The following is a 21487-nucleotide window of genomic DNA, read 5'->3' as shown; positions in this document are numbered from 1 at the left end:
CGTTATCATATTTTCCTGGAAAGGATTTCCATTTCCTGTCAAATTCCGACTTTTTCCTTGTGACGTCACTTTATTCTCGTAGCATTATTTTCATCAGGTAACATGTCCATCATTCACATCGTTTTTTGGGCTGCAGCTTTTTCTTCATCGTATTCCTGCTGTGAAACGTGGGAGCATTTCCATACTTCCTTTTTCAACTCGAAAATTTTCATTTTAAGCTAGTCAAATTCTCAAAATAGGAACAATGTGGACTGGCAAGATAACCCCCAACCATAACCCCCCAACCCCCAAAACATCAGGAAGGTTCTTTGGCATGGAGGCATATGGGGGGGTCTTTGGGGACCTCCTCCTGGAGGTGCTGCGCATCACCTGCGCCTCCTCATTAGAATATTTAGTCAGCGGGCAGATGTTGTTCTGCGGGGTCATTACCTTTGGCGTACAAGTCCCCGGTGCCCCCTGATGGAGATGAATGTGCGTAGAAAGACCTGGCAGGTTACACAAGGGGCCACTCCATGGCCGCCGCCCTCCCCCGTGGCCCCCGCTAAAACGGAGGCATCCCGCCCTGATGGCCTTGCGGTAACGGTAGGAAGTGCAGGCATCGTGTCTCGCCATGGCCGCCAGTGTATCATTTCCTTGCCACGGAAAAGCAGGAAGCCGAGTGGAGGAGCCTGCTGGCTTGGCCGTGATGAATAATTGAGCGGCGCCGGGCCCGGCTGTGGCGAAGAGGCGCTGGTAATGGAGAGCCTGGAAGTGCGTGGCGAGGAGCGCAGCGCTTAACGGCGAGTGCGCCCGCAGCCCGGCGTGTTCTCTAGTAATGCGGCGAGGAGGAGGAAGGAGTCGCTTTGAGGCCACGCCGCCGCTACCATCATTAGCGGCCGTGGCTTTGGGCCAGCGCTTCATCACGTCGGACGCTGACGCATCGCCGCCAATTGTATGAACGCGCTGGCGTTTTCTGGAAGACGCGGCGTGGCCAGGAGGCTGCCATCGCATGCTAATGTGCAGCTTGCGTTAACGCATGCTTGTGTTCGCCGCATGCGGCCATGCATCACACGACCACGCTGATGGCGGCGGAGCGCATCGGGAAGGGGAGGGGCTAAGAAGTGACAACAAGCTTGATGGTTGAAATGAATTGATGACTTCATCTGCCTGGTTATTGTATTATTTCTAATATTGTAGGCTGGACGTTTATTGGATTATTTTTAATATCGTATCCTGGACATTTATTGTATTATTTTTAATATTGTAGGCTGGACATTTATTGTATTATTTCTAATATTGTATCCTGGACATTTATTGGATTATTTCTACTATCTTAGGCTGGACATTTATTGTATTATTTTTAATATCGTATCCTGGAAATTTATTGGATTATTTTTAATACTGTAGGCTGGACATTTATAGTATTATTTTTAATATCAGATCCTGGACATTTATTGGATTATTTTTAATATCGTATCCTGGACATTTATTGGATTATTTTTAATATTGTAGGCTGGACATTTATTGTATTATTTTTAATATCAGATTCTGGACATTTATAGTATTATTTTTAATATCAGATCCTGGACATTTATTGTATTATTTTTAATATCAGATCCTGGACATTTATTGTATTATTTTTAATATCAGATCCTGGACATTTATTGTATTATTTTTAATATTGTATCCTGGACATTTATTGGATTATTTTTAATATTGTAGGCTGGACATTTATTGTATTATTTTTAATATCAGATTCTGGACATTTATTGTATTATTTTTAATATCGTATCCTGGACATTTATTGTATTATTTCTACTATCTTAGGCTGGACATTTATTGTATTATTTCTAATATTGTAGGCTGGACATTTATTGTATTATTTTTAATATCAGATCCTGGACATTTATTGTATTATTTTTAATATTGTAGGCTGGACATTTATTGTATTATTTTTAATATCGTATCCTGGACATTTATTTTATTATTTCTACTATCATAGGCAGGACATTTATTGTAATATTTCTAATATCGTAGGGTGGACATTTTTCACGTGATTGAGATGTCCTCCATTTCCTCATCTTCCTTCTACGTCACTTCTACGTTCGGGCGCATAGCGGCGGCGCCGAAGGGGGTCGCAATCGGCGCTTAACTTCCTGTTCAATGTTTGATGAAGTGGGCGGGGCTCCGTGTAACAAAGCGTGTAACAAAAAAACAAGAGTGCACACAAACGAGACGCCCCCTCAGGCCTAAGACCCTTGTTACCATGGCGACCGCGGCTAAGCGGTGCTGTGTATTTTTAATTTGGCGTCCTGTATTTCCTCCTCTGAGGTTTCTCGTACGGACGCTGGCGTCCAGGAACACTTGAGACATTTCCCCCGATGGAAAATATTCCGTGTTTGCTCAGCAGAGCCGCAGATGAACGGCGCCGCGGCCGTCCCCGGCAGCGCCGACGTGAGGCCATATTCCTTCCGTCTGCGTGCACGCCAGCGCATGTGGACATGAAGTACAAAGTGGAGAACAAGACGCCATCAAACATTAAGGCTTTAAGTTTTACACAATAAATTTTTAGTTTGGCAACATGGCGGCGGCCATTAAAAGCAAATTGCGATTACGAGCGTCGCAGGCGTGACCCTCTCATCTTTAACAACGCCGCGTCTAATTTCATCGTTTATCTTTTTCATTCCACCTCTTTATGCGCCCGCTCGGCTTCCGCGGCGAAAGGCGCGTGACAGATAAATAAAAGCTTGCTAATTGTGATGTGCGGATCCATGTTAGCATGGCGGCTAATAAAGAGACGGGGTGGGGGGGGGGGGGGCTTAAACTACAAGACGACACCTACCTACACGGGGGAAATCAGCGGCGAGTTTAGCGCAGGAAAATAGATCCGTCCGCAGTAAAAGGCTGGCGCCGGCTTATTGCGCCTGCTATCATTAGCGCTTTTGTACACATGGTCAGCCTCGCGGGGGGAAGTCATTATCCAGCTGCGCCGTTATTTCGCCGCTCTTTCCTGCTCGTGGAGTGTGACTTGAGGGCCGGCGCAGGCGCTGCGTTTAATGCCTCAATATTGCCACAATAAAGGACTCTCGCCTTAATGATGTGGGATTGGATGGCCGCGCCGCAGCTTGTCCGGGGGCTTGTGAGCCGTTAAGAGCGGCCATTTTGCCTCGCCGCCGCCGCCGCCGTGTCAGAGTGACTCTGGACATTGGCGAGGTGGGGGAAATAAAAGCGACTCGGTGATTGACGCCGCTCTCTCGCCTCGGGAACTCGAGGGGGGCGTCGAAGCGGTTGGCGCGGAGGAGGGCGGTTAGCCGTGTTAGCGTTAGCATATGCGCGCCGTTCTGCCGCACGCTCGTTACCGTGCAAGCGTTTCACGTCGCCCTTCACGCTCTAAAAATAGTCTGATGGCTAACACGGGAAGACTGGTTTGGATGGTCTACAAGCTAAAGAGGATTTTTCTTCTTTTAGACCACTGATGGGACTGGTCTACTGCTATACTGGTCTACTGGTATACTGGTATACTGGTATACTGGTCTACTGGTATACTGGTATACTGGTATACTGGTCTACTGCTATACTGGTATACTGGTATACTGGTATACTGGTATACTGGTATACTGGTATACTGGTCTACTGGTCTACTGGTATACTGGTCTACTGCTATACTGGTCTACTGGTCTACTGGTCTACTGGTATACTGGTCTACTGGTATACTGGTCTACTGCTATACTGGTATACTGGTCTACTGGTATACTGGTCTACTGGTCTACTGGTATACTGGTATACTGGTGTGATGGTATACTGGTGTGATGGTGTACTGGCGTAGTAGTGTACTGGTGTGCTGATGTAGTAGTGTACTGGTGTGCTGATGTAGTAGTGTACTGGTGTGGTGGTGTACTGGTGTGGTGGTGTACTGGTGTAATAGTATAGTGGTGTGCTGGTGTAGTAGTGTACTGGTGTGGTGGTGTACTGGTGTAGTAGTATACTGGTGTGCTGGTGTAGTAGTGTACTGGTGTGGTGGTGTACTGGTGTAGTAGTATAGTGGTGTGCTGGTGTACTGGTTAGTGGTGTGGTGGTGTACTGGTGTAGTAGTATACTGGTGTGGTGGTGTACTGGTGTACTGGTTAGTAGTGTGGTGGTGTAGTAGTGTACTGGTGTAGTACTGTACTGCTAAAGCAGTGTGGTGGTGTACTGGTGTGGTGGTATAGTGGTGTACTGGTGTAGTAGTATACTGGTGTAGTAGTGTACTGCCAAAGCAGTGCGGTGGTGTACTGGTGTACTGGTGTGGTGGTGTACTGTGTAGTGATGTAGTAGTGTACTGGTGTGGTGGTGTGAGAGCAGTACTTATCCTGGATAGTATTCTCTCAGCTAAGAAGTAAATGCAGTTGTCATGTACTTGATGGCAGCAGTAGAAGTCAAATATTTTCTGCTTACTTTGATATTTCTACTTTTTTCTACATGTTGTGTGTGTTGATCTGAAGTGCAAATACTTGTACTATGCTACTAGTACTATTCACGTGGTCACTGCGTGGTTGTGCGTGTCATGGTCAGAGCGGGCGGTGGGATTCGTACATGCGCTCGGTGTCTTCTTGCCTTGCCCTCCGTGCTGGGGGGCAGCGAAGGGGCCACGACGGGGTGAAGTACTGAAGACGGCGTGAAGAAGGGGTCCCGAGGAGCGAAGGAGTGACGAACGTATGAAAGAGCGTTCCAGGCAGTAAAGATGGCGGCGGGAGCGAGCGTGACATTAGTGTTGAAGGTTATTGACCGATTTCATGGAATTTATGACCCTAATGGAGAGGCGGTGTCACGGGGAATGAAGCAAATAAGAGTCACGCTGACAGCCCCCCCCCCCCCCCCCCCCCCCTTTAAATTGTGTCTCAGACTTTATAAGCCTTGGCGAGTGTGTGTGTGGGGGGGGGGGGCAGGGGGCGCCGGGTCCCGGGGCGTGCCCCGGGCCTCCCTCCATCCCGCGGGTCAATCACAGGCAGGCCAAGCTCATGATGAGGAACGCCGCTTCATCTCACCTCGTGGCAGCGCCTGGCGTGTGTACGTGCGTGTGCACGTGCACGTGCACGGCCGTGCGTGTTTGCTCTCATGTATCTTTCATGCTCAACCTGCCGCGTGTTTGGCGGTGGCGGTGGCGGTGCCAGGCGGTCAGAGGTTGAGCTTAAAGCGCGACTAGAAACAGAAATATTGATGGGCGTGCACGTGAAGGATGACGGGGGCTGCTAAATAATTCCCAGTGAAGGAGGCGCATCGGGCCCACGCGCTTGTCATACCCAAGCGCACCCCGACATTGTTTGCGGACGCCGCGTCTGCCACGCCACACGCTGCCGGCTTTTTTCTAACGCCATCCAAACACGCCTTCTTGTGCTTTTCACGTCACGTGATGTCATGATGTATAATAAATAGCGTGGCCACGCCCACACAGGGCATCATTCTTTCATAATTAAACTGTACATTTATTACGAACACGAGTGCACATGTGTCAACAATCGCTCCTCCACCTTAACTATGGAGGATAAATATATAATAAAATAATAGGCTCCTGGGATAGGCTCCAGCACCCCGCCCCCCCCCCCCCGCGACCCTTATGAGGATAAGCGGTAGAAAATGAATGAATGAATAAATAATAAAATGGTAATAATTGACAGTCTAAATGAAGGCAGTGACTGTGATTGCTCCTCCACATGTACGGGAAAATATTCCATGCCCACGTGCTGCCATGCAAATATGAACATATTCTTAAATGACTTCTGGCCCCGCCCCCACCAGAATAGCATTCCAGGCGTTGAAGTCAACGAGCTGGCATTGTCGGGCTTCACACTGGAAACGAAACGTGGTGTCATGGTCCACGGGGGGGACCCCGCCTCTCGCCCAAAGACAGCTGGGATAGGCTCCAGCACCCCCCCGCGACCCTCGTGAGGATAAGCGGTAGAAAATGAATGAATGAATAAATCATAAAATGGTAATAAATGAAGGCAGTGACTGCGATTGCTCCTCCACATGTGCTGGTAAATATTCCATGCCCACGTGCTGTCATGCAAATAAGCCATGCAAATATGAACGTATTCTTAAATGACTTCTGGCCCCGCCCCCACCAGAATAGCATTCCAGACGTTGAAGTCAACGAGCTAGCATTGTCGGGCTTCACACTGGAAACGAAACGTGGTGTCATGGTCCACGGGGGGGGACCCCGCCTCTCGCCCAAAGACAGCTGGGATAGGCTCCAGCACCCCCCCGCGACCCTCGTGAGGATAAGCGGTAGAAAATGAATAAATAATAAAATGGTAATAATTGACAGTCTAAATGAAGGCAGTGACTGCGATTGCTCCTCCACATGTATGGGAAAATATTCAATGCCCACGTGTTGTCATGCAAATAAGCCATATGAATATGAACATATTCTTAAATGACTTCTGGCCCCGCCCCCACCAGAATAGCAATCCAGACGTTGAAGTCAACGAGCTAGCATTGTCGGGCTTCACACTGGAAACGAAACGTGTTGTCATGGTCCACGGGGGGGGACCCCGCCTCTCGCCCAAAGACAGCTGGGATAGGCTCCAGCACCCCCCGCGACCCTCGTGAGGATAAGCGGTAGAAAATGAATAAATAATAAAATGGTAATAATTGACAGTCTAAATGAAGGCAGTGACTGCGATTGCTCCTCCACATGTATGGGAAAATATTCAATGCCCACGTGTTGTCATGCAAATAAGCCATATGAATATGAACATATTCTTAAATGACTTCTGGCCCCGCCCCCACCAGAATAGCAATCCAGACGTTGAAGTCAACGAGCTAGCATTGTCGGGCTTCACACTGGAAACGAAACGTGTTGTCATGGTCCACGGGGGGGGACCCCGCCTCTCGCCCAAAGACAGCTGGGATAGGCTCCAGCACCCCCCGCGACCCTCGTGAGGATAAGCGGTAGAAAATGAATGAATGAATGATTAAATAATAAAATGGTAATAAATGAAGGCAGTGACTGCGATTGCTCCTCCACATGTATGGGAAAATATTCCATGCCCACGTGCTGCCATGCAAATAAGCCATGTTGAATATGAACATATTCTTAAATGACTTCTGGCCCCGCCCCCACCAGAATAGCAATCCAGACGTTGAAGTCAACGAGCTTCACATTGGAAACGAAACATGGGGGCACGTGAAGCGTCGCAGCGATGGCGCCTGCAGATAGAAACGACTCTCATCCAGCAAGCAGCGGCGTCGGAATGGAATGGCGCACTCTCCCGGGAGCGCCGTTCTCGTTCCTCGCCGACGCCACGCTCCGCACCTCCGAGGAAGGCTTTGGTCCCGCTTTTTTATTTGGGCTTGTCGACTTAAACGGCGCACGTGGAAGGTTCCCGAGCATTTTCCTTGAACGGCGCCGGACGCGCGCTTGCATCATGATGATGATGGCGATGGCGGGAGCTAAACACCAGGATGAAAGTTACTTTGCAAAACAAACTGATTGTTTATTCATGCTGATCAAATATTCATGGGATTGCTTGGGTGCTTTGATAGTTTTATAGCTGATTAACGACATGTAATTAGAGTTTTTATTTGGGGAAAAAAGAGAAAAGCCTCCCAACAGAAAATAAATGTCGCGGCCGGGCTGATTGATGGCGAGCGTTTCTCCGACTGCGGAGCAAATCTCCATCAGGACGGCCTCCTCTTCCTCGTCATCCCGCTCACAGTATTTGACAGGCGGCGCTCTGGTGTGCTTTTTAATTAAAAGAAAACTCAATAACCTTATCAGGACTTGCCATTTTAGCTTGAGACGTATCGATCGCCGCTCGCTTATGCAGATGCCGCGCTCTCACCTCCTCCAGGACCCCCCCAGATCTCATTTCACCAAATCCATGTCATATATTATTCAGCTGCGCTGGCTTCACGTTAGCGTGCTAGCCGCGGCTCGGCTCGGAGGGCGACGCCGCCGTAAAGGTGTTGCAATTTGGAGAAAAAGTCCGTGGAGTTCATTAATTTAATAATGGGCGGCAATAATGAATGAAAGCTATTGCTCAATTAGCGGCGAAGCGGCGGCGGCATCCAGCGTGCCGCCGTAATGAGATTAGAATGGAAGTGATGCGGCGCAGGTAGTGAATTAAAGCGTTACCAGAGAAGCTATTAGGAATCAAATTGTAATCCTGCGACACTTGTCACCGCTCAAATGGCTTCGGTCTCGGCGCCGCCCCTCCTCTTCTGTCCCCGCCGCCGCCCCCTGGCGCTGGCGTCTTTGGGTTTCGGGGACAGTCGCTACGTTTCTGTTGTGTTCATCCAAAAATGTCAGGCACCTTTTGTCAGATGGCTAGTCCCGTTTTGCGGCCATTAATACAGGAATCCACCAGTCCTGGCTGCCGGGTTTCATCCAGACCTCGGGTCCGTGGGAATGTTGACAGGTCACATGGCTTTCCGCCCGTTGTCCTGGTCCGTTGTGCCGTGGTTGCCGTGGATGCCAGGACATGTGCTGCGTTCGAGTCACACGGAAACATAAACATAAAACTCACCACGGAAGGGGGGAGTAACAGGACCAGCAGGGACTAGGAAACAGGTGCGCCCCCCCCCCCCCCAGCTCCCTCCCACCAGGGGAAAGTCGGGAAAGGGATGTAAGAAAATGAAATGGGGAAAAGGTGTCCTACGGAATAAGAGACGTTGTTGATATTTGGTATATAACGTAAATAACAGCCTAGCATCAACATAAATATGAACATTAAAGCTTCCTGTTTTGTGTTTTGGCATCCTGACCTTGGCAACAACAATACCGCCCCCCCCCCAGCCCCCCCCCCCCCCCCTCGTTACAGCACTCCCTCGCTCTAGCGCACTTTTTCACAAAGGCTTTTCAACGATGGCTGTTTTGTTGTCGACTGCAGCCTGTTAGGAGTAAAAACATTCGGCAGAGTTTTGCCCAAATGAAAAATATTTGAGCAAAAAAATGAAATATGAATACAATATCAGTCCTTGAGGCCGCCATTCTTTAGGGGAGGTTTGATTCCGCATCGCTGGCTAGCTCTCAGTCGTTGTTCTGTGCGACTTGAAATGATCTCTCAACAGACACCCTCATCATCATCATCATCATCATCACACGGGTTACCACAAGCTAAATCCCAACACTGAACCCCTGATGTCACTTCCTGTCCACTACTTCCTGTCGGCTCCCCTACTAAAGGTTCTTAAATTGCTTCTTTTCTCCTGTCAGGTCGACTATATTAGTTATTAGGAGGGAAAATGTGACCATAGGGGTGTTATTTCATGTCTAGAGGTCTCTAATAATGTTAACGTAATGAGGAGTTTTTTTTATCCCACAATGATGAATATAATATCAGTCCTTGAGGCCGCCATTCTTTAGGGGAGGTTTGATTCCGCATCGCTGGCTAGCTCTCAGTCGTTGTTCTGTGCGACTCGAAATGATCTCTCAACAGACACCCTCATCATCATCATCATCACACGGGTTACCACAAGCTAAATCCCAACACTGAACCCCTGACGTCCTTCCTGTCCACTACTTCCTGTCGGCTCCCCTACTAAAGGTTCTTAAATTGCTTCTTTTCTCCTGTCAGGTCAACTATATTAGTTATTAGGAGGGAAAATGTGACCATAGGGGTGTTATTTCATGTCTAGAGGTCTCTAATAATGTTAACGTATTGAGGAGTTTTTTTTATCCCACAATGATGAATACAATATCAGTCCTTGAGGCCGCCATTCTGTTGGGGAGGTTTGATTCCGCATCGCTGGCTAGCTGGCAGTCGTTGTTCTGTGCGACTTGAAATGATCTCTCAACAGACACCCTCATCATCATCATCATCATCATCATCATCATCATCATCATCATCACACGGGTTACCACAAGCTAAATCCCAACACTGAACCCCTGACGTCACTTCCTGTCCACTACTTCCTGTCGGCTCCCCTACTAAAGGTTCTTAAATTGCTTCTTTTCTCCTGTCAGGTCAACTATATTAGTTATTAGGAGGGAAAATGTGACCATAGGGGTGTTATTTCATGTCTAGAGGTCTCTAATAATGTTAACGTATTGAGGAGTTTTTTTTTTATCCCACAATGATGAAAAGATTCTATTTATAAAAAAGGATTTCACTAATCACGGTACAGTCGGTCCGGACCCGACCAAGCACCTTAAAAGAGGGATTCCTGGATTGGGAATATTGTGATTAGCATGGAAAGAGGAATGTTCATATTGGAAATGGATGCAAAGGCAACTTCCTACAGGAAGTATCACCCTTAAAGGCATGGGGGTGTGGTGAACGAGGAAGGCAGGAAGTGGCGACCTCCTCCCGGCGAGGGTTTGACTTGCGTCCTTTTGCTGCTGGTCATCCGGACGTTCCTGCCATTGAAGGTGTTTGGCGGTCATGACGGCGCCTCCTTCAGCGGGAAGGCTTCAAATATGGCGGCATGTTATTGAAAAGCCCAAAAGACGAGTTCATCATTGAACTTTTCATTGAGCGCGGGCGCAGCGACACGGCGTGCAAATTCCCGCCATCAGCAGTTTGCGCGTCCTCGCCAAGGCGAGCATGGCAGAGTGTTATTAGCGGCGGGCTTAATGTTCTATGTAGGATGCAGGATGGCCGCGTACGACGCCGTGAGCCCAAAGTGGAATGGAAATAAGCGAGCGGGCGATTAGGACGGCCGGCGTGCCCTTGGAGGAAGGAAGCGTTTGAGCAGCAGCAAACGTGACGCAGGTTCATATTCCTCGTCTAAGATGGAAACATTGTCTCTCAGATCTTTGCTACGCTCGCCGCAACGTGTCGGCAGGAAATGAGTTCAATGGCGGCGTTGTTGGGAAGTGACGGCGTGAAAGACCTCCTGTGAGTCACACGAGGACGCCGAGCGTCCTGCCAAAGTAGACAACAACGAAGGCAACGCACACAACCTATACTGTGAGCGCGTGCACGTGCTTAATGAATATTTAAGCCACCTTCAGCGCGTCCGGCAAAGGAAAATGGATTGTGTTGTGGTGGATCCCTTAATCCGCTGAATTAGCGCTTTAATAACTGGAAGCCATTTGGAGATTAGCGAGATCAAACTTGCATCGCTGGCTTGTGTACACCAAGACTTGATGCTGTTTGCTTTCGCTGCCGTCTGACTCACGCCGCCATGTCAACAGTAGCGTCGCTTTATGCTAGCTGGGCCTCGCTGCCCATGCCTGGAAAAGCTCCGTCATGGTTCGAGTTCTTACATTCTGACGTTTTTTACATTCTTGATCTTTTTTCTATAATGGGACAATTCAAATAAAATATTATAACAAGTTGCAGAAGCAAACACAAAGAATGAGTTGCCACTTAACAAAATATTTTTGTAACATTTCAACTCCATTTCAACACTTTATTTCTCATTCCATCCATCATCCATCCACCCATCATCCATCCATCCATCCATCACCCATCAGCCACCCATTATCCATCCATCCACCCATTATCCATCCATCCACCCATTATCCATCCATCCACCCATTATCCATCCATCCATCATCCATCCATCCACCACCCATCATCCAACCATCCATCCATCACCCATCATCCACCCATTATCCATCCATCCACCCATTATCCATCCATCCATCATCCATCCATCCATCACCCATCATCCAACCATCCATCCATCCATCCATCACCCATCATCCAACCATCCATCCATCATCCATCCATCCACCCATCATCCATCACCCAACATCCAACCATCCATCACCCATCCATCCACCCATCATCCATCCATCCACCCATCATCCATCCATCCATCACCCAACATCCAACCATCCATCACCCATCCATCCACCCATCATCCATCCATCCACCCATCATCCATCCATCCATCACCCATCATCCATCCATCCTTCCACCCATCAACCATCCATCCATCACCCATCATTCATCCATCATCCATCCAACATCCATCCATCCACCCATCATCCAACCATCCATCCACCATCATCCATCCATCCATCCATCCATCATCCATCCATCCATCCATCCATCCATCACCCATCATCCATCCATCCATCCACCCATCATCCATCCACCCATCATCCATCCATCCACCCATCATCCATCCTTCCACCCATCATCCAACCATCCATCCATCCACCCATCATCCAACCATCCATCATCCATCCAACATCCATCCATCCATCCACCCATCATCCACCCATCATCCATCCATCCTTCCACCCATCATCCATCACCCATCATCCAACCATCCATCCATCCACCCACCCATCACCCATCATCCATCCATCCACCCATCATCCATCCATCATCCATCATCCATCCATCCATGAAGAAGTTTGGCATGGCGGCGTGTCCGTATGAGCCTGAGTGATGGGAATGTAAGCGTTGAACGCGTCATAGCGACTCCCGCTTGTTCTCTGGCATCAAAGCCGGAAGGAAACTTTCCTTCTTTGAGGCAAAGTTTGCGTCCGCCAGGAAGACGAGCCTCGGGGTCGCCCCCTCGACGTGCCGAGCGTTTGTTGTTGCGTCGGCTCCTCTCGTCCGGTCTGGCGGTGGGCGAGCGGCGTGGTTTTGGCGGTGCTCTGCTCACTCGCCACACGCGCTAAATAATTCACACGCTGCTTGGGAATTCTCCTGCTGCCGCCATTAGGCATTCTCTCACTCGCGCTTTCTTCTTCTTCCTCTTTGCTGCCTTGCTTTTCACCATCATCACCTCCACGCCAGCAAAGGAGGGAAGTCAGGTGGTCACCGTCGTTGAATTAGGATCACAGTTCCTTCATGGATGTCAAGCGTTGCCAGGGAAAGTCATTGCCGTGTTTATTTAGGTTTACTTAAGTCAGTCGCATTTTTCCAAGTACATGGATACGGGAAAACCTTAGCTGTCTAAGAAATGTTCCGTAGGAAGATACTTTCTCCATACGTGGCATGGTGCCTGATGTTGAACATCCAGGACTGCTAATTGCTATTCTCCAACTAAACGCTAGTGGGCAGTGAGCAACCACGTCACTTGTTGACTAGCTGTTTAGCTTCCTGTGTGGTCGTAGTGGACAGTGAAGCCGCATCAGGATGCTTAATATAAACATCAGCTCATAATAACATGACAACGCTAACGCTAACGGCAGTGTAACTCGAGCCACCAGAGGAAACCGATGCGACCGCATGTCCGCTTTGACAAGCAAGGAATACGACTGCATTGGCGTCAGCCTCCTGGATGGAACTCTAGCTTCATGGATTGGAGAGACATGTAGCCGGGATCGCAAGATGGCCGCTTGATAGTTCATCCGTCGTGATTTAGATTATCTGAAAAGTACGACGTGATTTCCAAGACTGCTGGGATTCAGGCTGAGATGATCCCGGGTCTAAAAGTTAGTTTCCACGCCACATTCCAACATGGAGATTGTTTTTTGGTGGAGTTTTTAACGGGAGGCGCCTCTGACATCCTCATGAACATTCATGAGCGCTCCACGATCGATACTGACACTTTAATCCATGGACACGGACAGCTCCCACACCCGCGTCTGTGCCCGCCGCCATCGCCGTCAGGGTCAGCGGAGGTCAGTCGCCGCCCGGGGGGGGCTAAGTCGAGATGGTGACCCCCCCACCTGAGGTGTCGACTGACGCCAACGCTGGAGTCTGGACTGTGTGCGTCCGAGCCGCTGCCATGGCGACGTGGAAGTCGTGGCGGAGTCGTTGTTTGCGTTTAGGCGGATGGCGTCCAACGGGTTTGGTGTCACGTTTGTCTCATCCACCGTTGGTCTCCGCGTTGACGGGGCTTCACTTCGATCAATTCACCGCTAACAGAGACGACGCAACATGGCCGCTTTGCAATTTTCAGTGACGCTTTTCCACGTGGAACATTGTAGTCGGCGTCCGTGGCAAACTTTCGAATCCGAACCAACGGAATCAGCTTTATTGTCACGAGGGAGTTGTGGTTTATTGTTGTGGGAATGTTGTGGGAAATGTGTGATGTGGGAATGCGTGTTGACTTTTTATGGCGTTCCAAACGCACCACAGGAAAACCACCTTCTTGTCGAACCCGGAGCCTCCGGAATCCGGCAGTACAGCAGTCAGGAAAGGTTCCTTTGACGCGTACGGGTACGAGTCAAAGAAAATATGATCAAGTCGGACAGGAACCTTGAATGCCAAAACAAACGGTCCTTGTTTACTTCCTGGACGACCTCCTGCTCGTGTTGTGCAAACGCGCGGAAACACGGCAAGCAAAGCCGCAAACACACGGCAGCACACAAACAGCAGGAGGAGAAAAACCCCCACTCTGCTTTGCTTTGTCTTGCTGGAGGAGAGGACCCTAATGACCCCGTGGTTCAAGACTTGGAGTCATTTCATCACATTGCTACCTGGGGGGGCTGGGACCCCCCCGAATATAACATAACCTGTCAAAATGTTTGTGATGATGTACGCTTTCTCCGCGTGATTTCATAAAAAAGCCAAAGAAATGAGACGTTGCCTGCTTTGAGGTCAGGTGACCAGCGGATATTTGGCGTGACGGCGGCGGTGAAACTGCCGCCATGTTGGCTCGGGAACCACGAGAGGTCGGAACGACTTTAACCTCGCTCCGCCGCAATCACATCAAATCATCCGGCAGTACTCGTGGACCTTTTTGTCAAATTTGTACCAAATGCCACAAGCACCCCCCCGACCCCCGCCCCCGCCACCCTTATGAAACGGCCCCCTTTAACCAATGGCTGCCTATCATGTGGAGGAAAAACAAGACCTGTAAAGTACACACGGTGGCACGACTACATATCGTCCGTGCTGATGATCCAATATGGCTGCCCCCCTCACCCCCGGCCCCCACCCCCCCAATGCAATGCAGCTTTTGTTCACTCCTTCCAGTCAGCGCTTCTTTGACTGCGACTTGTCTCGCTGGCGGAACAAATTAAGGAAGCAGTAATGGGCTTGTGTCAAGTAGACGGAGGGGCAGGCTCCGAGTGGACCCCCCCCGCCCCCACCTGTCTCCGTGAAAGGTGATGGCGCTCGCCGGGGTTGGTCTTTAATGAGCAAGCCAACAGATGAGCCTTCACCCAACGTTTACAGCCAGGAGACGCATGAGGCCGCGAGCGTCACAGGAAGTAAGGCGGCCGCGTTAGCGTGACGGATGAGCGCGGACACGCGTGGCCGAGAGCGTTTGCCTTCATGACGCCTCCGTGTGTCCACCCCCCACACCCCCACACCCCCCCGCTGCATGCGCCGCCATTAAAAGCAGACACCCTGTGAAATATGGAGCGCATCATTTTACATTCATGACTCCACCCGCCGATATTACGCTCACATTTCTTCCAACACCTTTGGGAGCGGATCTCGCTAAGCCGCCCTGGTTCCGGGGGCAGATGTCCGTGGAAAATGTATACCGGTGTATCAGAGCGGGAGTTGGCGCCCCCGCCCCCAGCTAGCTTTTGATGGCGGTGGGATGGAATGTTAGCGCACGAGGTGACGGTTATGTGCCGAGGGGGTGTGGTCAGAGGGCAGGGCCGTAGCGTAGCTGATGCTAGCTGATGCTAGCTGACGCTGCGAGCCAAACACGAACCAACCTTGAATTTAGAGCGGCTGGGAAAGAAGATGGCTGCTGAGGTAGAAGAATGCTAGCATCTTAAGTCATTTTGACATATTCTAATTGAATTATTCTTATTTTAATTATTCATAAGATTTAATTTTTTTAATTTGATTTTTTACAACTTTACAAAAATCGATTTGATAAAATCTGGCTGTAGGATATATATATTTTTTATGTTGTTTATGTTTTCCCAAGGAGGATGAGGAGGAGATACTGCCTAGATACCATCAAAGGTTCTCCTATTTGGTCATGTCGAGCAGGAATGTTGGTGGAAAACAAAAAAAAATGCCTGGATTAGCCTGCTGCTGTGTTTAATAACTGTCAGGACCAGATGTATGTAGTGAATGACGCATGGTGACCTCTGATGGCAGTCCAGTGGGCCCTACACATTTAAAAGCAAGGGGGGGGGGGTTCATTTGATGGGTTAGGATCACACTTAACCCATGGAGGGATGGAGGCGTGGGTGCGCAGCGCTGCTCAAAAAATTTGCGCTGGCCGCACCCCGTTAGCGGCGTAGGTGTTAGAGCCCAAATTGTGTACTGGAGTTGATTTAGTACTTGAACATGAACGGTGTAATCATTAATACTCACTTAATGTACTCGCATGACGAGTTTCAGTGTTGGTAGAACAAGATGAAAATCAAATATGCTGAGGTGGTGATACATGTACTGTATGATGTGATACATACTGCACTGTACTATCTCTCGTGTACTCTAGTGGAAGAAGTATTTGGCAATAAAGAACTAAATTAAACTTCCCAGCGAACGCCTCAAAGCGTTTCAGGCTTTGAAGAGAATAGTGGGGATATTCCGGTGAAGCACTTCCTGGTGTGACGTGCCACTTCCTGGTGGACGAACGGGCGAAAGGGAGACTTTCCCAACCTTTCCGTCCGGAGAGCCTCGTCCGTCCTCTCAGACTTTTCATCGGCGCCGCTCGGGATTCCCAGGACGCTTTCCCGTGTCCTCGCTTCCGCTCACTCATTCCCCGACAGCCGGCGGCCTTGCCCGCCAACGGGACGCCCGCGTCTGCCGCTATCGACGTGCCATTCCTCACCTGCCGCCGTTAAACAGGAGAGGCCCCGGCGTGAACCCGCGACCCCTCTGGGAGGCCCGGCTGCATGGGAATGGCTCCCTGCCTCCCCAACTGCCTATTTGGAGTAATGGTCAAAGGCAGGGCTGCTGGAAGGGAACATTACTGGCCGGGACCAATCTGCTCCCAAATGGAATATACTTTATGTCAGCGCACCCATCTCGGGAGCGGACTTTGCTCGCGGCGGCAGCCATCATGATTAAGGTTGATTTTTATTTTTTTCCCTTCTTCTTGCACAGAATGTCACCCAAATGTAAAATGCACAAGGCCGCCAGGATGGGAGGCTGATTGCTGCCAATAGATTTGAATTGTGGGGCAGTTGGGCCATAAAGAAGAACATGACATGTGCTCGTTAACCGGAACGTTCTGTCAGGTGTCTTCACATTTTCACCTCCAGAGCGCCCAAGAGAAAGGAGGACCAGATTAGACATTGTCTGGCTGGAAGAAGCGGCAAGTGTGTGATTGCGCTTGAGCTGATGGAATCATGCTAACATGCTAAAAGACGCACACAATCCGTCCCGGCGTGCTGACCTCCCATTTGGGATGGAAATGTTCTGTGCCTTGTAAAGATATAAAAAACGGTTAAAAAGCGGCAGCTAAGAATGCGCATCATGGGGCGCACCTATTCCGCCTAGAAAGCCTTCGGGAAGAAGCGCCACCACGGTGATTTGAATGTGAGGCACATTGGTGTTGATCGTTATTAACCTTGTTACGCCCAAGAACTACTTTCCTGGCGTAGTGACGCCTCACCTCACCATAGCGGCTAGCGACTAACTGGCTAACGACTAGCATCAGCACACACTGGCTCCCAATGCCTCGGGCCACTAGCTAAAGGTAGCGCTACATATTTGTTTTGGAGGCTAGGTGTAGGCCCAATGGGTGTGTCCCATGACGTGCATTGATGAGTGCCTTTTTTGCCTGTTGTAGTATCTTTAGAAAGCACAGCCAAGAGAAAGACGTGTGTTCCACGTGATTGTGGATGGACACATTTCCAAAAACAAATGAAAGTTCCTCTAAAGCCAGGGTTGGGTTTGTTTTAGAAACATTACAAAAATGCTGCTTAGCTTTAATTATTTTTTAAAAAGAAAATCTTTGGGGAAAAAATATTTTTTCGTAAAAAAAAAAAACTAAACAAAACTAATATGACTAATTCCTAATTACAGTTTACAAAAAAGCGTGTGTGACGTTAAGAGTTTACATCATGGAAGCTGCAACTTGCATTTTGTGTTGATGCTCCAAGTTCCTGACGTCCATGAATGCATCTCGCATGTGGTTGGTTACGTGTTGTTGAGGTGAGAATAATTGAATAATTAGTGACTTTGGCCACTACGATAACGGGTCATATGTCTGAAACGGCGTCAAAAGGTTTGGAACGGTCGTTAGTAAGAACCTACCTGTCACGGGAATCTAACGCCATCTCTACTGAACACGGAGGAGGCGTGTCCAGCGCTGGCTTCTCTGTGGCTCCGCCCACCCTCATAGTAACGTGAGGGTGCTCGCTGCGGCGCATTTTGAGGCTCCTCCCCCTCTCAAGGAAGCCATGAAATGGTCCTCATATGTTGCGCAGGGAGCAGCGTGAGCGATGGCTGCAGCCGGGCTGCTGATCTTTGTGGGGGGGGGGCTTAGTTTGCCAGGAAGGAGCTGATTGTGGGACGGGGCGGCCCAAAACATATAAGGATGAATGAAGGCCCAGAAAAGCCACGCTCTGTTTCCAGATCCATTAGACGAGGAGAGAGAGAGAGGGGGGTGGTGTGGTTGGGGGGGGGGGGGCAGCTCACCTCTGGGCCCCCCAACCGCTCCTTGCAGTGCCTCCTTCTGGCCGCACCACAGATTTGACTTCACTTTTGTCTTTCTTCTTCCATGAAGGTATGCCCCCCCCCCCCGATGGAGAGCTTTAATTAATCCTCCAGACTCGTCACCCACATGACCGAGATCTCGAGCACAGACCCAGCCTGCAATGTGTCCAAGCCCCCCCCCCCCCCCCCCATTTGAAAAGGCGTAGTTATCTGTAGAAGATGACACAACCTTTAATTAGCGTCCTCCATGACACCGCAGGCTGAGATCTCATCAGTGGACTTTTAGGGAGAATCCAACCTTCCCTTATAGGCCAGCCCCCGGGGTGGGGGTGCGGCGCCCCCCCCCCCCTTTCCCCTTTTTCCCCCGCCTGGCAACACCGGGGTACCCAATAATGAGCAAGCTTGTGGGGAGGGGGGCACTTCAATGCAGCCTCTCAACATGCAGCACGGGCGCCTTGTGGGTCCTTGGAGAACCCAGATGAATGGGGGCCGGGGGAGGGGGGGCATGTTCACTTGGACCGTAGGAAGTCTTCCTCAACTCCACTCATCACATGCAAAAACTTTGTGGGCCCAATTAAGAATCCCCTACTCTTTCAAACAACACAAAGTGGCTTTGATTAGGGGAAGATTCCGATAAAAGAGCTTGGCCGACACGACAGGCCGTAACACGTGCCGAGCTAAAACCTGCTGATGTACATTGTTCAGGTCTAAAGATCTGGTCCTGATGTCTTGTCGAGCAGGAATGCTGGTGGAAAACAAAAAAGATGCCTGGATTAGCCTGCTGCTGTGTTTAATAACTGTCAGGACCAAATGTATGTAGTGAATGACGCATGGTGGCCTCTGATGGCAGTGCAGTGGGCCCTACACATTTAAAGGCAAGGGGGGTGGGGGGGGGGGGCGTTCATTTGATGGGTTAGGATCACACTTAACCCATAGAGGGATGGAGGCGTGGGTGCGCAGCGCTGCTCAAAAAATTTGCGACAGGTCTAAAGATCTGGTCCTGATGTTGCCCCCCCCCCCCTCCCCGAGACCGTCCACCTGGAGAAGGGGTCTTAGTTGTTTTGCCATCATATCCTAATAACTCGGCAAAGCCCCTCCCAAACGCAGAAGGAGGAAAATGCAATTAAATGAAGCGCTAAGTTCACATTACTGCTAAGTGCTTTAGCACGACGCCGAAGAAACCAAAGAGCAATTTGTAAAGTTTGCTGTTCTGTTGTGCTGCGTTCAGCCCGGCTTTATTATTATTATTATTATGATTATGATTATGATTATTATTATCATTCCCAGCAATTGAATCTTTAATTGTGTTGCAGTTGGCCAACGTCTCCTTGGACTTCTCCATGTAATCCTGTTTGGATTTTCAAAGAAATTGCATCATATGGATCTTTGTGCACACGCCGCAGCAGTTACAGCGGCATTGAACACCACAAGGCCGCCATGCTCGTTATTGTACTAAAATAGATGAAATATGCATAACGCCACATATGGATCATCTTCATATTGACCGTTTGATCCCAAGTAGGAAGCACTTTTTTTGGGGGGGGGGGGGGGGGGCAGCGTCAGAGTCACTTGAAGCAAATGAAGAGCGGTGCTTATGATGATCGGTGATTATTGATACTTGATCACATGGTCGACGTTGCAGAGCCGCCGTTAAGTCGTCGCGACACGTCGTGCAAACGCGCTCACGCCGCCACAGTCGGCTTGTTCAGGTTGTGCCTCAGTGATTATTAGCGATAAAGGGTTGCCACGGCGACGTAGCGATTGTATACATGAAAGATGATAAGAACGACAGTGAGCATCACTTGTTTTGGTGAACTCTTTAGTGTGCGTTCGTGTGCGCGCGTTCGTGCGTGTGAGGGCTTTGATTTGACACGACAAAAAGAAAAGGCACCACAGAGAACATTCCAGCAGCTCTTTGAAGCGAGTGATCTGGCTGTGCTCGTTTGAATCATTAACTGCCCCGAACGAGGCGGCAAAAAGCGGGAAAGACGATGACACGGAGAGGCGGGAAGACGGATCCCAAAGCCGATTGTGTCGATGCTCGCTTTAGAGAGACAGCTTATCGGTCTGCGTGCTGACCCCCCCCCCCCCCTCAGCATTCCTCATATGCATCTGGCCTGCCAGACAATAAGAAGATGTAGCAGGAGAGATCAGCGTTGGGTTGGTGCTACGTATATTTAGTGAATATTTACCGACTCTACATTCATTCATTCATGTTCTATGCCGCTGGTACACTAGGGTGGCGGGGCTATGCTGGAGCCTATCCCAGCGGGACTAGGATAGTTAAGTTGTGACAGTTAAGAGTTAAGGGTTTTCGGGGTTAGGGTTTGAGATGGGAGCAGGATTAGGCTAGGCGGTGTACACAGATGATGTTGGGATAAAAGTAAAGAATTGGATGGTTATGGCAGATGTGAAAATGTACATAAAGTATCTTTCCCGGGAAGGGCTAAGTGTTAGCTAGTTAGTAGCGTTAGCATGGTGTGTTTTGGAATTATTGATGACGTATGTTACTCTGGGACTGTCGGCTATTTGTGCTTTGAATTGTGTTCCGCGTCCCTAAAACGGGTTACCTTTATCTTGGAGTCGGAGGTGGCGTTATCCGACCCTCGTCCAGGCGCCCCGCCGGTGGGACTCGCGTGAGTCGGCGTCGCCGAGACAAAGTCGCTCCCGGTTTGGATCAGAGCCGACGCCGTGGCGACTTTTGAGGTCAGGAAAGTGTGATGTAAGCCTCGTCTTGCTCATTCTCTTTGTCTGCCTCCTTCACGGCGCCATCAAACAGAATGATGCGAGGAGGAAGCCGGCGGTGCTTTGGCACGCGCCACGCTCGGCCGCCCCGCGTCTTTACGGCTCAGCGGAGCGATTGCGCTCGTCTCGGGCCGCACGGCCTATAGGTGCCGTACAAGCCGCGTGTCCTTGAGCACGGCGGCGGCAGGCGACCGCCGAGAGGCGCGTTGGCGTGGAGGTGGGGGGTGGGGTTGGTTGGGGGGGCTGCAATTAAAAGGCAGCACGCGGCATCCCGCGAGGTGCTAATGCCTCGGATCAGCTGTTCTAATGTCATTCCCGATCCCTCTGTTATTCAGCCGGCCCCTTTG

The 21487-nt window shown here is 49.9% G+C and overlaps 1 protein-coding gene across 14 annotated transcripts in view; it reads left to right on the top strand.

Moving 5' to 3' along the window:
- Window positions 1-21487, top strand: part of LOC131102883 (RNA binding protein fox-1 homolog 3-like) — a 247406-nt gene that overhangs the window by 140125 nt on the left and 85794 nt on the right. The window lies entirely within an intron of this gene.

The sequence above is a fragment of the Doryrhamphus excisus genome, chromosome 15 (assembly GCF_030265055.1).
Source record: "Doryrhamphus excisus isolate RoL2022-K1 chromosome 15, RoL_Dexc_1.0, whole genome shotgun sequence".
In the NCBI taxonomy this organism is placed as follows: domain Eukaryota; kingdom Metazoa; phylum Chordata; class Actinopteri; order Syngnathiformes; family Syngnathidae; genus Doryrhamphus; species Doryrhamphus excisus.
This window is presented reverse-complemented; position numbering and strand designations above follow the sequence as displayed.